The sequence below is a fragment of the Meriones unguiculatus genome, chromosome 17 (genome assembly GCF_030254825.1).
Source record: "Meriones unguiculatus strain TT.TT164.6M chromosome 17, Bangor_MerUng_6.1, whole genome shotgun sequence".
In the NCBI taxonomy this organism is placed as follows: domain Eukaryota; kingdom Metazoa; phylum Chordata; class Mammalia; order Rodentia; family Muridae; genus Meriones; species Meriones unguiculatus.
The window spans coordinates 28,796,179-28,811,482 of record NC_083364.1 but is presented as its reverse complement, the minus strand read 5'-3'; the positions used below and the strand labels follow the sequence as shown (position 1 = coordinate 28,811,482).

At 40.2% G+C, this 15,304-nt stretch overlaps 1 protein-coding gene across 5 annotated transcripts in view; it reads right to left on the bottom strand.

Annotated features, from left to right (window-relative positions):
- Lpp (LIM domain containing preferred translocation partner in lipoma) overlaps positions 1-15,304 on the bottom strand; it is a 589,358-nt gene that overhangs the window by 310,160 nt on the left and 263,894 nt on the right. The gene's annotated exons all lie outside the window — the stretch shown is intronic.

Here is a 15,304-nt window from a genome sequence, read left to right as displayed (position 1 = left end):
CCCTTTCAGCAACTGTGGGCAGAGCTGGGAAAAAACAAGCAAATGGTCTGCCTACAGCTCCAAGCAAAGAGATATACAAGGCGGTGGCCCTGGGGTTTGGAAGAAGGGTTAGGCATTACATTGACAAACTTTGAAGCAAATATACATTTTCATAGAATAAGTGGCATCAGGAACACTCTACCTGAGCCTTAGAAGTTATTTAAACATGGTAAGGCAACAGGAAGAGAGCCTAATATATTGGTTGCCCCTAGGCAGCCAGGACAAGCTAAGCCCCAACACAACACACCAAGGTCTACATCAGGCCAACCCAACCTGGAAGATCGGCTACATGCTTATTAAAAGTTGAAGATCAGCTCCTTAATCCTAACCTTGATTCTCACCTCATTGCATATGAACCCTCTTTAAATATGGGCACCAGGTAGCAAATTATCCTAAGGATCCATCTCATTATTTTGTCCCTTGGAATATTCTGTGAGACAATCCTCTCAATCCTCTCAATCCTCTCAATCCACTCTGTTTACTCTTCTAATCTTATTAGTCACCACCTACACATTGTCTTTTATAACCATTTGGGTATGTCCCTTCTCATCCCTATAGAAATGTAAGATCAATGAAAGTAAAGATGTGACTTGTTTTGGTCGCACTATTTCCCTAGTCTTGCTCAGGGCCTGAACTGTGCAAATGTTCAATAGACATAAAAAATTTGATAAATAATGACATGGTCAATACTCCAAGAATTTCCATTCAATAAACTTATTTGCATTAACATCTTTTGGGTAAAGAACATGAGGTATAGTAGGAAGCAGTAAGTGTTGTAATATATAAACTAAAAATGAAATCAAATGGTTCAGAGTATGTGTGCCTGTGTGCACATTCATTCAAGTGAGTACCGGGCTGAATAGCACACATTTCAAAGGCTGGATTTGGGAAACTGAAAGATTGCCCCAGAGCACTTACCCAAGGCCACAATGGAAAAATAGTGAATCAATGGGTAGGTGGTGTTTTTTGTCAGAATCTGAGTTTCAGCCTTACTCAACTTTTTATTTTATATTATTTTATTTATTATTAGTGTGAGAGGTATGTGTGTGCTCTCCTGTGGGCACATATGTATATAGCCACAGAGCTGGCATTGGAGGTCAGAAATTAACTCTGTAGAGTTGATTCCCTCCTCCCACATTTAGGTGAATTCTGGGAAAAGACCCACTTCATCAGGCTTGTACAGCAATACTTTTACCCACTGATCCATCTCACCAGCCCTAAATGGTCAAGGTTGACAAGTTTTTGCTAGGGAAATATTAATGTCTCTATCAGAGGGTGTATCTCTACACACAATGCAAGAGCATGAACATTCTGAATTGTGAAAAGAAAGATCTCTTTAACTCTTGAAACACAGGGCAATATTCTGCATAGCTGGCAAGAGAGAGGAAAGCTGGGCACACCACTCCACAGGGTGGCTACGGAGAATCAAGTGAAATTACTTCTCCTGTATGTGCAACCCAAAATTATCATAAGCAGACATTTGATAAGGGCATCCACGCAGACAGATCTCTAGCACAGTAAATCAGCAAGGAACACGGGATTGGAGTCTGGTTAAATGCTTTCCGGAGTCACAGTTTCTTCATTTGCAAAGTGAAGAGACTGTTACATGGCCTGCTTCAGCCAGGGAGCTGTTAAAGACTCGGATAAGAAAGTGGATGGGAACATACTTTGTAAATTGTAAAGTGCTGTAATTATGATGATTTTCATAAACAGTGTTAATTATAGCAACCAGTAACTATAAATTAATAGGCATAATATAGCTATTGTTAATTCTTGGTCTTGAGGTAGGCATCACTCACTAAGTGTTCCCTAGGGGTACCAGCAAAGAGACAGGACATAATCAGTCCTTCAACTCCTGTACTCTATTGTAGCACAAAACACACCAACTGCCTATGGCCTGAGTCACAGGATTCTAACCACAAAGACCCAAGTCACAGGATTATCCTGAGCTATACAGTGAAAGGACTAATTATGAAGTGTGCAACCAGCCCAAGCTTGTAGACCTCTACTGGCTCCGCTCTCCTCTGTGCTTCTGAGAGTTGGGACTGATCCCCGTTTCCCTTTCTCAGAATAGGATGATGCAATGTACTAACAAGCCCTGGCTTCATTCTAGTGCCTTTTACAGGAACAATCCCCAGCTGCCCGACCTGACCTCATAGAATAGCTTTGTGTCTGTATTTTGATCTTCATTATGAACAAGGTACAGATGCTTTCTTCCTCCCAGGTACCTCTTTTGTATCTTGGCTCCATCCTGGAGTTCTGCCCAAGTTCCCACACAAAGCCTTGTCTCCACACTACTCCCAGTACCTTTAGATTAATGTCCTCTCTTGCTCTTCATAAAACAGTCCTAAACGCAGCAGAAAGACTCCTACATTCTTACCAACATTCTCACTATGGTTCTGCCAGTCATTTAATGGTTAAAAAACTTACCAGAGGCCAAATAACAACTAGGAAAACTCTCCTGATACTTTGCCTAATGTTTGCTCTAAATAACTAAGGCACTTAAAGTAGCCACTGTAATAACAGTTTTCACACTCTCCAGTAATAACTAGAAAGATCCCATTGTGTAAGTCTGGCTTCCCTGAGAAACAACGCATGTGACACAAGGCCTGCATGCATGTTATTTGGGGAATCAATCCCCAAAACTAGTGCTGAGGGAACAGGAAGAGTGACAGCCAATTCCAGGGTTGAGCTGAGATCATCAGCAATGTGGGCAACTGGTCCATCCTAACAGAAACTAATTAAAGCAACAGAAATTCTACTAATATATCTATCCCCAAGAGTCAATACTTCATTACCTTCGCAGTACGTTTCTATAAATTCCACTTGCTGCTGCAACTAAACTCTTGATAAAATGTTGCCCCCTAACTGATACCACCTCAGCCTACATGATCTTCAAATGCCCCAAATTTTCAATATTAGTATCATACCGGGGAAATTCAGAATGTTGGCAGTAACACCTAAATGCATATTTACACTGTTTTCATGTTTTAGTACTGGTCTATCCTAGCATTCCTTTCACCTACTATTGTGAATTACACAATCCTTTCAAAGGCCACACACTACAGTGAAGAATCTGTTTATTCCCCTTTGCTTCTAGCCCAGACCTGCTTTCTTTGTCAGAACAGGCTATCTTATAGAAAATCAATCAAATGGATTTACTTGATTCTTAGATTAAGATCACACAAGCTGGATAGAAATTACAGTCAGAACACATGACTTTCTAACTATAGCACACCATGAAGCTTGTCAGCTGACCAAAAATAAAAAAATAAAATAAAAATCACATTTTGTGATTCCAACCTCAATGGTTGACTTAATTCAGGCAGTTTCCACACAGCCTTTACTACTGTAAAAGTATACTAATTATTTACAAGTTAATATCTGAGAGAGGCAATATTTTGAAGCTCTGCCAACAATCTGCCCATTATAGGCCTCCCATTCAAGGGTTGGTTATAGCATCTATGCTCAGGCCTTGCCTGAAATGACGCCGAGATCACTGGCTGCGTACCAGTCAGGCCATTTATTATTTATCAATGGAAATGAACTGATCTTGTTTTGCATAGCATAAAGTTGTAGGCATTCATTTCAGTGGGAAGTGTAAGAACAGGCGGAACTACTGTATTAGTGATTAAATCATATTGTTGGAGGTCTCTTTCTGTGCTAATGAAAACAAGAGAGAATGGAATGTGTGTGTGTGTGTGTGTGTGTGTGTGTGTGTGTGTGTGTATAAACAATTACAGAAAAAAAAAAGCCCTGTATTTAAGAGAAAGATAAAGGTGACATGTGGCAGGAGTCAAATGTAGAAAAAAAAAAGAGGGAAAAAAATAAAGTAATTATTTCGTAATTTTAAAAATTAAAAACGTTATTTGAAAGTCACATTGGGAGCCTAATTTTAAATATTATTTGAAAAAAAAAAAGGTCATGTGGGAAACTGGACACCTAGAATATTACCCAACCTAAGACATCACACCCAGGATACGAAAGTCACAGATATTCAGAAGCCCCAGAATCTGACTAAGCATGCCCGCACAACACAGTAGAGAGACTTAAACAACCTAGGTATGGATGTAACTGCTCAATAACAGAAGTGAAACAAACCAAAACCTTCTCAATGAAAGTACGGTGAAATGTGCTATGTGGTAAAATGTAAATCATACTTGAGATAGCTCAGGAAACTCCTTAGGCAAGTCAGGTGGAATGCCAAATGGGTTCTGACATGTGACAACCTGAATTTCACTTCTGGTGCTCAACACGAAAAAGAGAACACCTTCCCAGGCAACTTCAGAATAGAAGACAATTTTACCTTAGGGAATCCAAAAACTTAGTAACACAAACAAAACATGGTTATACATGTCATTATTGTCTATTTATGTCATTTAATCATCATGAATGCAACTATATTACTTTCCTGTTTACAATAGGAAATATATATTATATATCATATATTTATAATAGGAAATATATATTTATAATACATATATTTACAATAGGAAAAAATATATATGGGTCAGAAACGCGACTACTTCCTGCTAATTCGGCACATTGAGTTTCTTGGGGAAGTTTGATCGTCACAGTCAGGGTATATAATTTCTTCTTGTTGTTGCATCTTCTTTGCACACAACTACTTAACAAACTCCGACCACACCAACAACCAACAGCCCACCATGCCTCTCTGGGCCCCAGCATTCATATACCCTCTGAAAAGTCCTCAGAACTCCAAATGTCACAAAATCACAGAAACTATCTGCAGCTGGCAACATCACGCCTCTGCCAGAGCATGAGGCAAATCACAGTCAGCTGCTGTGGACAATCTGAAGCAGCCCCATATCCCCATGCCAGAGATTAAAACGAGAACATAGTCTTATAATATTTCTGTCCCTTTTAAAGAAACTAATACTTTAGAATTCTCACTACATATATATATATATATCAACAATTACAGAAAAAGAACCCTTAAATTTGAAAGAAAGTAAAAGAGTATGCATGGGAAGGATAGAATGGAGGGAAGAAAAGGAAGAAAAATTATTTTATAATTTTTTAAATTAGAAATATTTAAAAGTAATCTTGGGACGGTGGTGACTTTTACATCTTTGAAATAATATATAATACATATAATATTAATGTAATACATTAAATATGTTAAAAGATTAAACCCAAGCTTTGATATTAATCTCTTCTGACATATATAATATATAATATGTGATAATATAGTGTTTATTATATTAAATGTGATATAATTATAATACATTAATATATATCATAATAGTTATATAACTATAATTGTTAATTACATGTATGTATCCAGTAGGTCAAAAAGATGGACATATCCAAAAAGTAAACTAAAAGGCATATTTTTTATGATTAACAAAACTTGGTATATATATATATACATATATATATATAATTTAGTGACCAATCATATCATATACACTATCATGATGTATATTAATCTGAGGATTTGATCAATACATGCTCTCTTTCTTTTTAATCAAAGTACTTCCCCCAAAGATTTTTAAACACAAACACAAAAACTGGTAAAGATTCTAGACTTAGACCATAAGGATTTGATACGTATATCTAATATTTGCTAGCTTTGTAAGTTTAAAATATTGAACTTAGATCCCCACTCACATCATAAAGCTATAGAGATTAATAAATTCACACTTACTAAATGCTAGCCTGTAAATATCTGCATAATAATGCTTTGACCACAAAACAAGAAGTGTTTTGGCTTGTAACAACTCAATCGCAGGTGTAACTTTTAAGCATATTCTGATCTAAAACAGGAACTCAAACAGGGCAGGATCCTGGAGGCAGGAGCTGACGTAGAGGACTGCTGCTTACTGGCTTGCTTTCCACAGCTTGCTCATTTTGTTTTCTTTACAGAACCCACAACCACTAGCCCAGGGGTGGAACCACCCACAATGGGCTGGCCCTCTCCCATGAATAAATTCTTTTTAATAAATGCCTTATAATTGGTTCTTATAGAGCCATTTTCTCAATTCAGGTTACCTCCTTTCAGATAGCTCTCGCTCGTGTGTCAAGTTGACCTGAGACTAGCCAGCACATCTCAGAAGAATGGGGACTCGAGTTTAGATCCGCAGTGCCTATAGCACACCTGAGGATGGTGGTGCATGTCTAGTCACTTATCTGCCTAGTTGACGTGTGCACACACACACACACACAGACACACACTTTCAAATTTAAAAAGAAACCCAAGCTCTGATACCAGTCTCTACTGACATCCAATTCCCTATGTAGGATAGTATTCATTCACTTTTCTATGTTATCAAATATTCAGAATGTATTGGCATGATGGCCAAGAAAGTAGATGGCAAGGGAGAAGGGGGGCGGGTAAAGGAAAGAGAAGGGATGGAGAAGAGACATAGAGGAGGAAGATGGAAGAAGAGAGGCTTGGTCCTCCCAGTATGGATTTATCTCATTGGAAGGCAGAGTATATGTGGCTAAGTGTCTAAGACAAAAGACATGAGAGAAAACAAATCAAATATAGAGAGATCAGACAAAGAGGAAAACAGACCGAGCTGTGTGGACAAAAGAACAACTAAGAAGACCTTGGACAGAAGGCACTACTTAATGTGCTCAGCTGTGGAGCAGGGGCATTCTGGAGGAACAGTACAACAGTACAACCTCCTACTAGAATTCATGGCAACAAGACTCTGCTCAGGGAAAGAAGAGGGCGAGGTCCGACTCTAAGGGTCATCTCTGATCACACCATGCACATGGATAGATCTTACAGGGAGCTTGGCCTTGCTCCCAGATGCAGATAGCTAAAGGATAAACACAGCCCCATGACGAAGCAGAGAGTGGGCACGGGTAATTGCATCTTGGGACTCAGTGCTGATGTGGGAACAAACACATGGTATGAATCACATATATTTTAGGAAGTGCTCGGTGAGTTTACATTAACACTCCAGACAGGAATTCCTATTTTTATGCCCAAGGTTACCATTGATAAAAAGTGAGTATGAGGCCAAATCAGAAAACCACTGACCCGATCTCGCCTTAGACCTGAATGAGTATGATTCTGCAATGCAACAATCATGGTTCCAGCAGGTACCTAGCTGGTGCAGTTACAAATTAACAGACAGCCACGACAAGCGACTTCAGTGTCCCAGAGGATGAAGAAATTCTGACTATGACAAGGGATGATGCCTTTTCAAGACTCACTATTCTCATCTCAACTTATAAATTCTTCCTCTTGTCCAGAATATTGCCTGAACTCCTTCCTAACAAATACTTCCTTGTGCAGAGACAATGACAATCAAAGAGCGACTTGTGCCCTCAGCAAATGGCTCAGTGCTCAGTCTGTGTGAACAAAGAACGACACCAAACCAAGGAATAATGAAAACCTGAGCTGGTCATTCTGCCTTTCCGCCTCTCTCCTTTTTCAGACGTGAGTTTTATTTGTAAGACATATTTCACTGCAACCAAGTTTTAAAAGTGTATCACTGACTTCAGACCTTCTCAGTGACAAAGTCTCCTGCCTGCGGTTCAAATGTAAAATGAGATCTAAGTCCCACTGCCTTTAAATGGAAAGAACTAAAAGACACGCACTCCTTAACAGGCTCATATGCCCTTCATCTTGGTTGCCACTTACATGAGAACAATGCAGACCACGTGATGGGGGAGACACACCTGTCACAAAGCTGAGCACCTGGCAGGCCTTCTGTAAGTGCTAACTCTGTGTGGAAGGTTCCAACTTGGTAAGGTCTAGGAGACTGTTAATGTATAAAGGAAAAAGTCCTGGTTCCAGGGAAAGTCTGTGCTGACAAAGAATGGCAAGGATGGGGCGGCCAAGGGAATGTAGGCCATCTTTGATCGTAGATGTATTGGGCAACATCTACTGAAAGGCGCCAGCACCTCCCTAGGCTAAACAAATCTACGTATGTGCGAACTAAGCATTCAGTCGCTTTCTCGGTCCTTTTCCTCACTCCATTTGAAATACAGCAGCAGAGTTCGGCAGCTTGTTACTAACCCGAGAGCTAACAGTAAGCAGAACAATTTAATTAAAACCTTACAACCCTGAGTGCATTTGACCATAATTCCTTAATAGTGCATTCTAATCCAATTCCTAGTGATGGAAAACACTCTTCTCTCCTCAACTTCTCAGTTCTCACCCACAGTCCTGGTAGGGTTGAGCACAGCCTATTTCACTTCTCATTTGTACAAAGGGCAAATATGTTTACCACCTCCAAGGGCTGCTGTGACTTTCCATTATTAGTGTTTAGAAATCTTCTGAGTGTTCTGAAAAATCATCTATAAGTTGACATTATTTGTAGCACCCTGTTGGAGCTTAATACATATTCAATTAAGGAATAATAACAATACAGCAAAATCCACAAATTAGCAAGGCATTACTTTCACCCTACTGCCACAACAGTATGTGGAGCCTACATTGAACCTCTCATTAATGAGGGATAATTATCAACCTTTCTTCTAGCAATTCACACTCACATTTGCCTCAGAGGACATTGCCCTTCCACAAACACACAGGTAAGCTGCACCACCCACCCTGAAGAGAGTGAGAATCCTGCACACACCCTGCCCCCTCCCCACCTTCACACAGCTCCTCCTTCATGAAGAGCTCTCCCTCCGTCAGGGAGTCGCTATCAGGGCCTCTTCTATACTTGCAGCTACAGCCTGCCTCAACGGACGGCAAACTCTATTACCGTCACTTCTTTTAGTTGCTCTTCACCCTCTGGACTGCATAGCAGATCATAACAGGCACGAGGAGGCAGCTTTTTATTGTTCTCTAGTAATGCATACAGCTTTAGATTTAAAAGAAAAAATCCTCAAATGCAACTCTAACTGCTAAAGAGAACAATCCATTTATTAGCACCGAAAGTGGAGGTGAAGACACCCTGGGTAAGTTTGAGCACGGAGAATTACGTGGAAGGAATAGCTTTAGCAAAGAAATATAGCCTGGTGTCCCTGTGTAACCAGTTCTGAGCCCCCTTCCTCCGAAAGGAACTCCCTAGCTGGACAAGAAGGCCCCTGAATGAGGAGCAGCACTGACAATACCACCCCCCCTCGTTCTCCCCGCTGCAGGGTGCCCTCAGCGTTCTGTTGCCTATCTTGTTATACTGGGTTTTATGGCCTCAGCCTCCTGCTGTGTGTGCTCTGCTTTGGCATGCGTAGCTGAAGCTGAGGAACCTGTGCCTAGTGGGGATGAGGTTTCACCAACAGAAGAAGGGGGAATCTAAGCAATTTTACTATTTTCACTATGAAAAAAAATCCCATATTTATTCCCCCCCCCCTTCTGAAATGGCACTAAGGAGACATGTGTGAGGCTGCCATGAGTGGAGTCTGTGCTTTCTGAACAGCAGCAAAAGGCTAAAAATTTTAAAAAGCCTCGATTTGCACAGGATAACTTCCTCTCCCATCTGCTTTCCCTACCACCCAAGCCAACAGAAGTAGTACCTGTGAACACTTTGCAAGTTCACAGTAGCATCAAAAGGATACATGTGGCCTGCAGTCAGTCTACTGTCAATTCCGACAATCAAACACCCAATCCACAAATATCAACTAAGTTCCTAATTTATATTCTCCCAACAAAGTGAGGACAATGGATGATATAGGAACTAAATCATTACATTTTATGTGAGTACTAAGATGGAAATGAAAAGGAGGATAAAGGGAAAAATCTATACTGAGGAACACAGAAGCTTCTCAGCGAGCAAGCGTTCAGCTCTCCTAGTAAAAATAAGTAGTCTAGGCAAGAGACGTGGGCCTTCCATTTCCTCATCACAAGAATCATCAGCTGAAATAGGATGAGTCAAATCTAACAGTTTTTGATTTATGATATTAAATTACTGCTATGGGAGTTCTCCATACTATCATGTAACTCTGGCTTTATGAAATATAGCCGAGAATCAGGATTAATGTACATGAACTAATTGCATCACTCAACAATGAGGCATACTTTGGATGATAGGAACATTAAGTAGAAGTAACCGTTATTACAGTAGCCTGACTTATTTCACAGTAGCCTTTTCAATGAGGCAGACATTGCTAGACAGAAGAATTTTCTAGGGAAATATTACTGAAATTGTCATTTTGCATGTGAAGCAGGAATGTGGTGGTAAGGATCACATAGATTTTTTTTTTTAAATCACTGAGCAATGGAACATCAGGTGTGTCAAGACAGATACAGAGACGGATGAGGAGGAGCCAGGGGTGCCAGGAATACATAAGGAAGAGAGTAGAAAATAAAGCTTTTTTTTTCTTTTAATAGAAAAAAAGCACTGGCCAGTCAAACATACGGAAGTATTTCCCATCAAGAATATGGAAGACAGGTTTTTGTGAGGATCCTAGGCAATATTATAGAAGAAGTAGTCTGAGGCTGCACAGATATTCCATCTGCTTTGGAAAGACTCTTACAATATACAAGGAGTAGATCGCTTTCTTACAACACCTTTAAAATATAGATTTATTCAGAAAGGAAAATCCAGTAGACTGTTTTCAATAGTATTTAACATGAGATTTTTTTTAAATTTAATTTAATTTTATTTTATTTTAATAATTAATTACCTCAGGGGGAGGTAATCAAAGAGCAGGACAATCAGATTATTTCAGAGGCAGTCCCTCTTCCCATTACTATGTAACCCACTTGGACACTGAACTGCCATATGCTACATCTGTGCAGGGGTTCTAGGCTGCAAAGAACCTGCCAGTCTGGCCTCTGCCCCCACCTGTCTCAAGCCTACAAAAGAAACAAACAAAGAGAAAAATCTCGAAGCCAGCCACCTCCTTTCTGCTCTCTGCAGCTAGGACCACTATCTACAAATCAATTAGGACCCATTGACCTAAAAGGGGGAGGCTGAAGAGCATCCGAAGCCTTCTCGTGTATTTTCATGGATCAAATGTCTTCATAACAACACCCTAAGGAAATGGCACATGGTTTAGAGTGGGCTTCTGGAATCAATTCATTCATGAGCTTGTAAGGATTCCCACTATCACTGTCTCAGGCTCAGTAGCCTAGATCTGCTTCTATATCACTGTCCTCTTCCCTCATCATACACAGGGGTATAGGCAAAGGCAACCTCTGTGAAGATCTATCCAAACTGTGACCCAAACCAGAGGTCAATTTCTATGGGTTCACCAATGAAAGTGGGCTTGGTTGTGGACCTGAGGTCCAAAATCAGGTAAAAAGGGGAGATAGAAAAGTGATTATCAGCCATCATACACCTACACTGGCTTTAAATTCCTTATAAAAAAAAGTGAGTTTGTTTAAAGGTGTTGTAATCTGACTTTAAGGCATGAATTGGGCAGGGGACTTCCTTTTGGCTAATTCCGAGCATAGTTCACGATACTACAATTTATCCTTAGAAATGCCAGACTCTTTTCACAGCCTGGCTGATCAGCTCTTTGTGAAACACTGCAACTCTCTCACTCTCTCTCTTCCTCTCTCTCTCTCTCTCTCTCTCTCTCTCTCTTTCTCTCTCTCTCTCTCCAGCCCCAATTGTTCCTTTGTGTACCATTATTCAGAAGTACAGGAAGAAAGGCACTAATAATAAATGTTAAAAGGAAACACTGTACTTGAATATGAAAATTCTAAGCAATGAAACAGTTCTGGACCAATGAATATTTTGAGGCAGGAAGACAACCTTTCAAGCACACGAAACCACCAGGCCTGAGTAAATACAATCAGACAAAATACAACCAGGGGGTTGCCAAGGCTGCACAGTGGGCAAGGAAAGCAGGTTGCAGGGTCAGACCACAAACCAGGCCTAGTCAAAGGTGGCCTACTGGAGGTCATGAAAAGATCAAGCCACAGTGTCATACAGAGGGCCAGGTAAGTCCCCAGGGAGCATGGGAGGCCTGTCAGTCAACAATTTGCATGTGGTTTGCACCCTCCTTGTGGTATGTGCTCCTGTGTGTGTGTGTTGTTGTTGTTGTTGTTGTTTTATGCATGTATGTATGTATGTGCTCTTGAATGTGTGCATGCATGTGTGTGTGTTTTACATCTCTTCTATCTCCTTTTCCTTTATCATTGCCTCACTATCTCTATAACCTTTTTCTTACATTAGGAAAGCAAAAACACTGTGGAAGAAGGCAAGGAAGGACTGGAGGAGCCAGAGTTCTCAAGGACACCACAAGAAAACCCCCAGAATAAACTACCTGGGCTCACTGGGTCTACCAGAGACTGAACCACCAACTAGGGAGCCTGCATAGAACTGCCCTAGGCCCTCTGCACATGCTACTCTTGTGTAGCTTAGTCTTCATGTGGGACTGCTAACAGTGAGATCAGGGGCTGTCTCTGAATCTGTTGCTTGTTTTTAGGACCCTTACTGGGTTGCCTCGCCCAGGCTTATTACGAGAGGAGGTGCCTCGACTTGATATGCCATGGCTGGCTGATGTCCATGGGAGGCCTGCCTTTTTTTGAAGAAAAACTGAGGAGGAGTTGAAGGTGGGGGAGGGGAAGTGGGAAGGAGGCACTGGGAGGAGAGGAGGGAGAGGAAACTGCAGTTGAGATGTAAAAATGAATGAATGAATATAAAAAATGAATGAATGAATGATGAATGAAATAAAATCTATTGAGAAAGCCCTATAAAGTATGATGTCCAGTTCCTTGGAAAATAAGACCTTTTAAGTTATATTTCAAAAGACCTTAAAAAAGATATTCTGTGATATCTAAAAGTGATAAGCAATGCTGTGTGACTGCTCATGGTTGGCTGAAAAGACAAATTACAAACTGTGACATCGAATCAGAGCAAAGCGATGTGATGGTTCCAAGGTTTGATACTCAGATGGCCAGACTGAGAAAGCCAGTCCTAAGGCTCAGTCCCCGTAGCACAATGTGTCTACTTACTGAGGATATTCATTTCACTCATAACGAGGCAAGAGCAAATGAATAAAGGGACTGTCAAGGGGCCAGTACAAAGTTTACAGGCATAAAAGTTAAACTGATTCTGGAAAAAAAAAATGTATCAAACCAAATCTCCCATTCGTGTTCAGATTCATCTTTCCCATAAAAACAGTAAATCACAACACAAGAATAATCCTTTGCACTAAATATTTATTCGCTTTTGTGTGGAAAGTTATGTAGCATATATCAAAGATGTAAAGAGTAGAGCAAAACTCCAGGAGCAACTGTTCTTAACAGATGCAACACGCAGGCCCCTACTCTGTATCCTAGAGCCTCACAGCAGGACAGGGGGCTAAGAACAAGCTGACAGAGTACAGAACCATCAACTGTGGGGACAAAAAAAAAAAGACTTTTCAGCCAGGAGGGAAGACTTCCTGATGAGAGTTCTGTCAGAAACACTGTGGTTCTCAAACACCTCTTTGGGTCTCAGTCTCCCCATTTCCAAAAAGGGATGGGAATCCATTCCTTCAGCAGGTGCTATATCTAGAAGTCAGGCGCCTGAGTTGGATTCAGTGACCATGGAGGTGGTCGCTTTCAGCCTTGCAGTAGTCACACTTGGTAGACAGTCTTCTGGCTCTGAGCTGAAAATCTGGCTGGAAACATAAACAGACTTCTACATAAAACACACAGTTACCAGCTATGAGTTGGAATTGGCAACATGAGGCTTTACCAGAGTTGAGAGGAAAAAGAGCAAAATCATCCCCGAGAAAACACTGTTCCTGCTACACTGAGCTCTAGCCACATGTGTGGCTGCAGGGCCAAGGCAGGGTCAGTCACTGTCACACCAAACTCAACAATGCCCAAGAGAAGGACAAAGCATCATTTTCAAGTTACCAAGAATGTCTTTTGATGAGCTTCAAAAACAACACTCTCTCCCTACCAGATTTGTCCTTTTCCATTTGGCAAACACCGCTTTATTTTATTTTTTTTTATCATCCTCCCTTCTGTTTTACAAAGAATATAAGCCAACATGGCAACAGGCTTCTTGTTTATTTCCTTCCTTTTCAAAAACAAAGCCATGGCTTGAGTACATTTATCAGAACAAAGTCCACAGAGAAAGAGATTTTTTTTTTTTTTTTTTTTTGTAATTTTCATGAAAGCCCCATGAACAGGACAAGGGTGCCACTTTCCCTGATTCTATTCAGCACAGTACTGGAAGTCCTAGCCGGGTAATTAGGCAGGACAAAGAATTAAAAGGGGTCCAAACTGGAAAGAATAAAGAGGAATTGTACCCGGTTTTAGACAAAGTAATCGCACACATACAAGACTCTAAAACTGTAGAAACCGCTATTGAATTAATACATAAATTCCATAAAATTGCATGATATGAAATTAACATATAAAGGTAAGTGGTTTATTTATGTTAAAAACCAACTCTCTCTCAAAAAAAAAAAAAAAAAAAAAAAACAATCCAGAAAGAAATCACATTCATAGTAGCTACAGAAACGTAAAGAAATTGAAATACAGTTTTTAAATGATGTAAAAGATGCTCACAATGAAAACTGTGCAACATCCGTCAAACTAAAGCAAGTAGCAATTAGTGTTGAAAAACTGTGTTCAGGGGTTGGATGATTTTTTAAAGGAAAGCCACAGACAAAACTCTATTGTTATTGTGATTTGTAGCTGCACATAGTATCTATGATAACTTTATCATTTTCAGCTTCACATGGTATCAATGATAATCTTATCATTATCATTGCTATTATTTTCCTTACATGATATCAGCAGGAATATCAACATATCATCTAGCTATCTCAATTAGCAGCTTTAGACATATCATCAGTACCTTATGAGGTTTTTAAGGAGGTGTGGTTACTTTCTCTTTAATTTCGAGGTCAACCAGCACTCAGTGTGATCTGCTCACAATCACTAATTTAGAACATATTTCTCAACTACTTTTCAAGATCCAGACGTTCTGCCAATCCTTGGTGCAGCAAATATTTAGAATATACCACAACAAGTTTAATAGCAATCCAGGAAAGAAAACAGAAGAGAATTTTAAAATCATGCCCAGTAATCAATATATAATGGAGTACCACAACAGAAATGGTATATAAAAGGCAGACAAAAAATTATACTAAAAGATGACCAAACTTCATGAAAATATATGCCCCTAGAATCCAGCTGGCTCAAAGCATCTTTTCTCCTTTGAACCTTTGTTTCGTGGACTGTCCTGACGAGGCTTCACTCACTAAGTCAGTCTTCAAAGCCACCCTGTGCCCGCTTCCTGGCACATAGCTCAGCCATAAGCACAATAATTGGGCTCTATATGTTTGGAAGTTCCTTGGCACGAAAGTATGATTGCCTTCTGTGTCATAGGATTTCCATCGCTCAAATTGTATCTATATCAGAACAAGGTCACAAGGACTATTT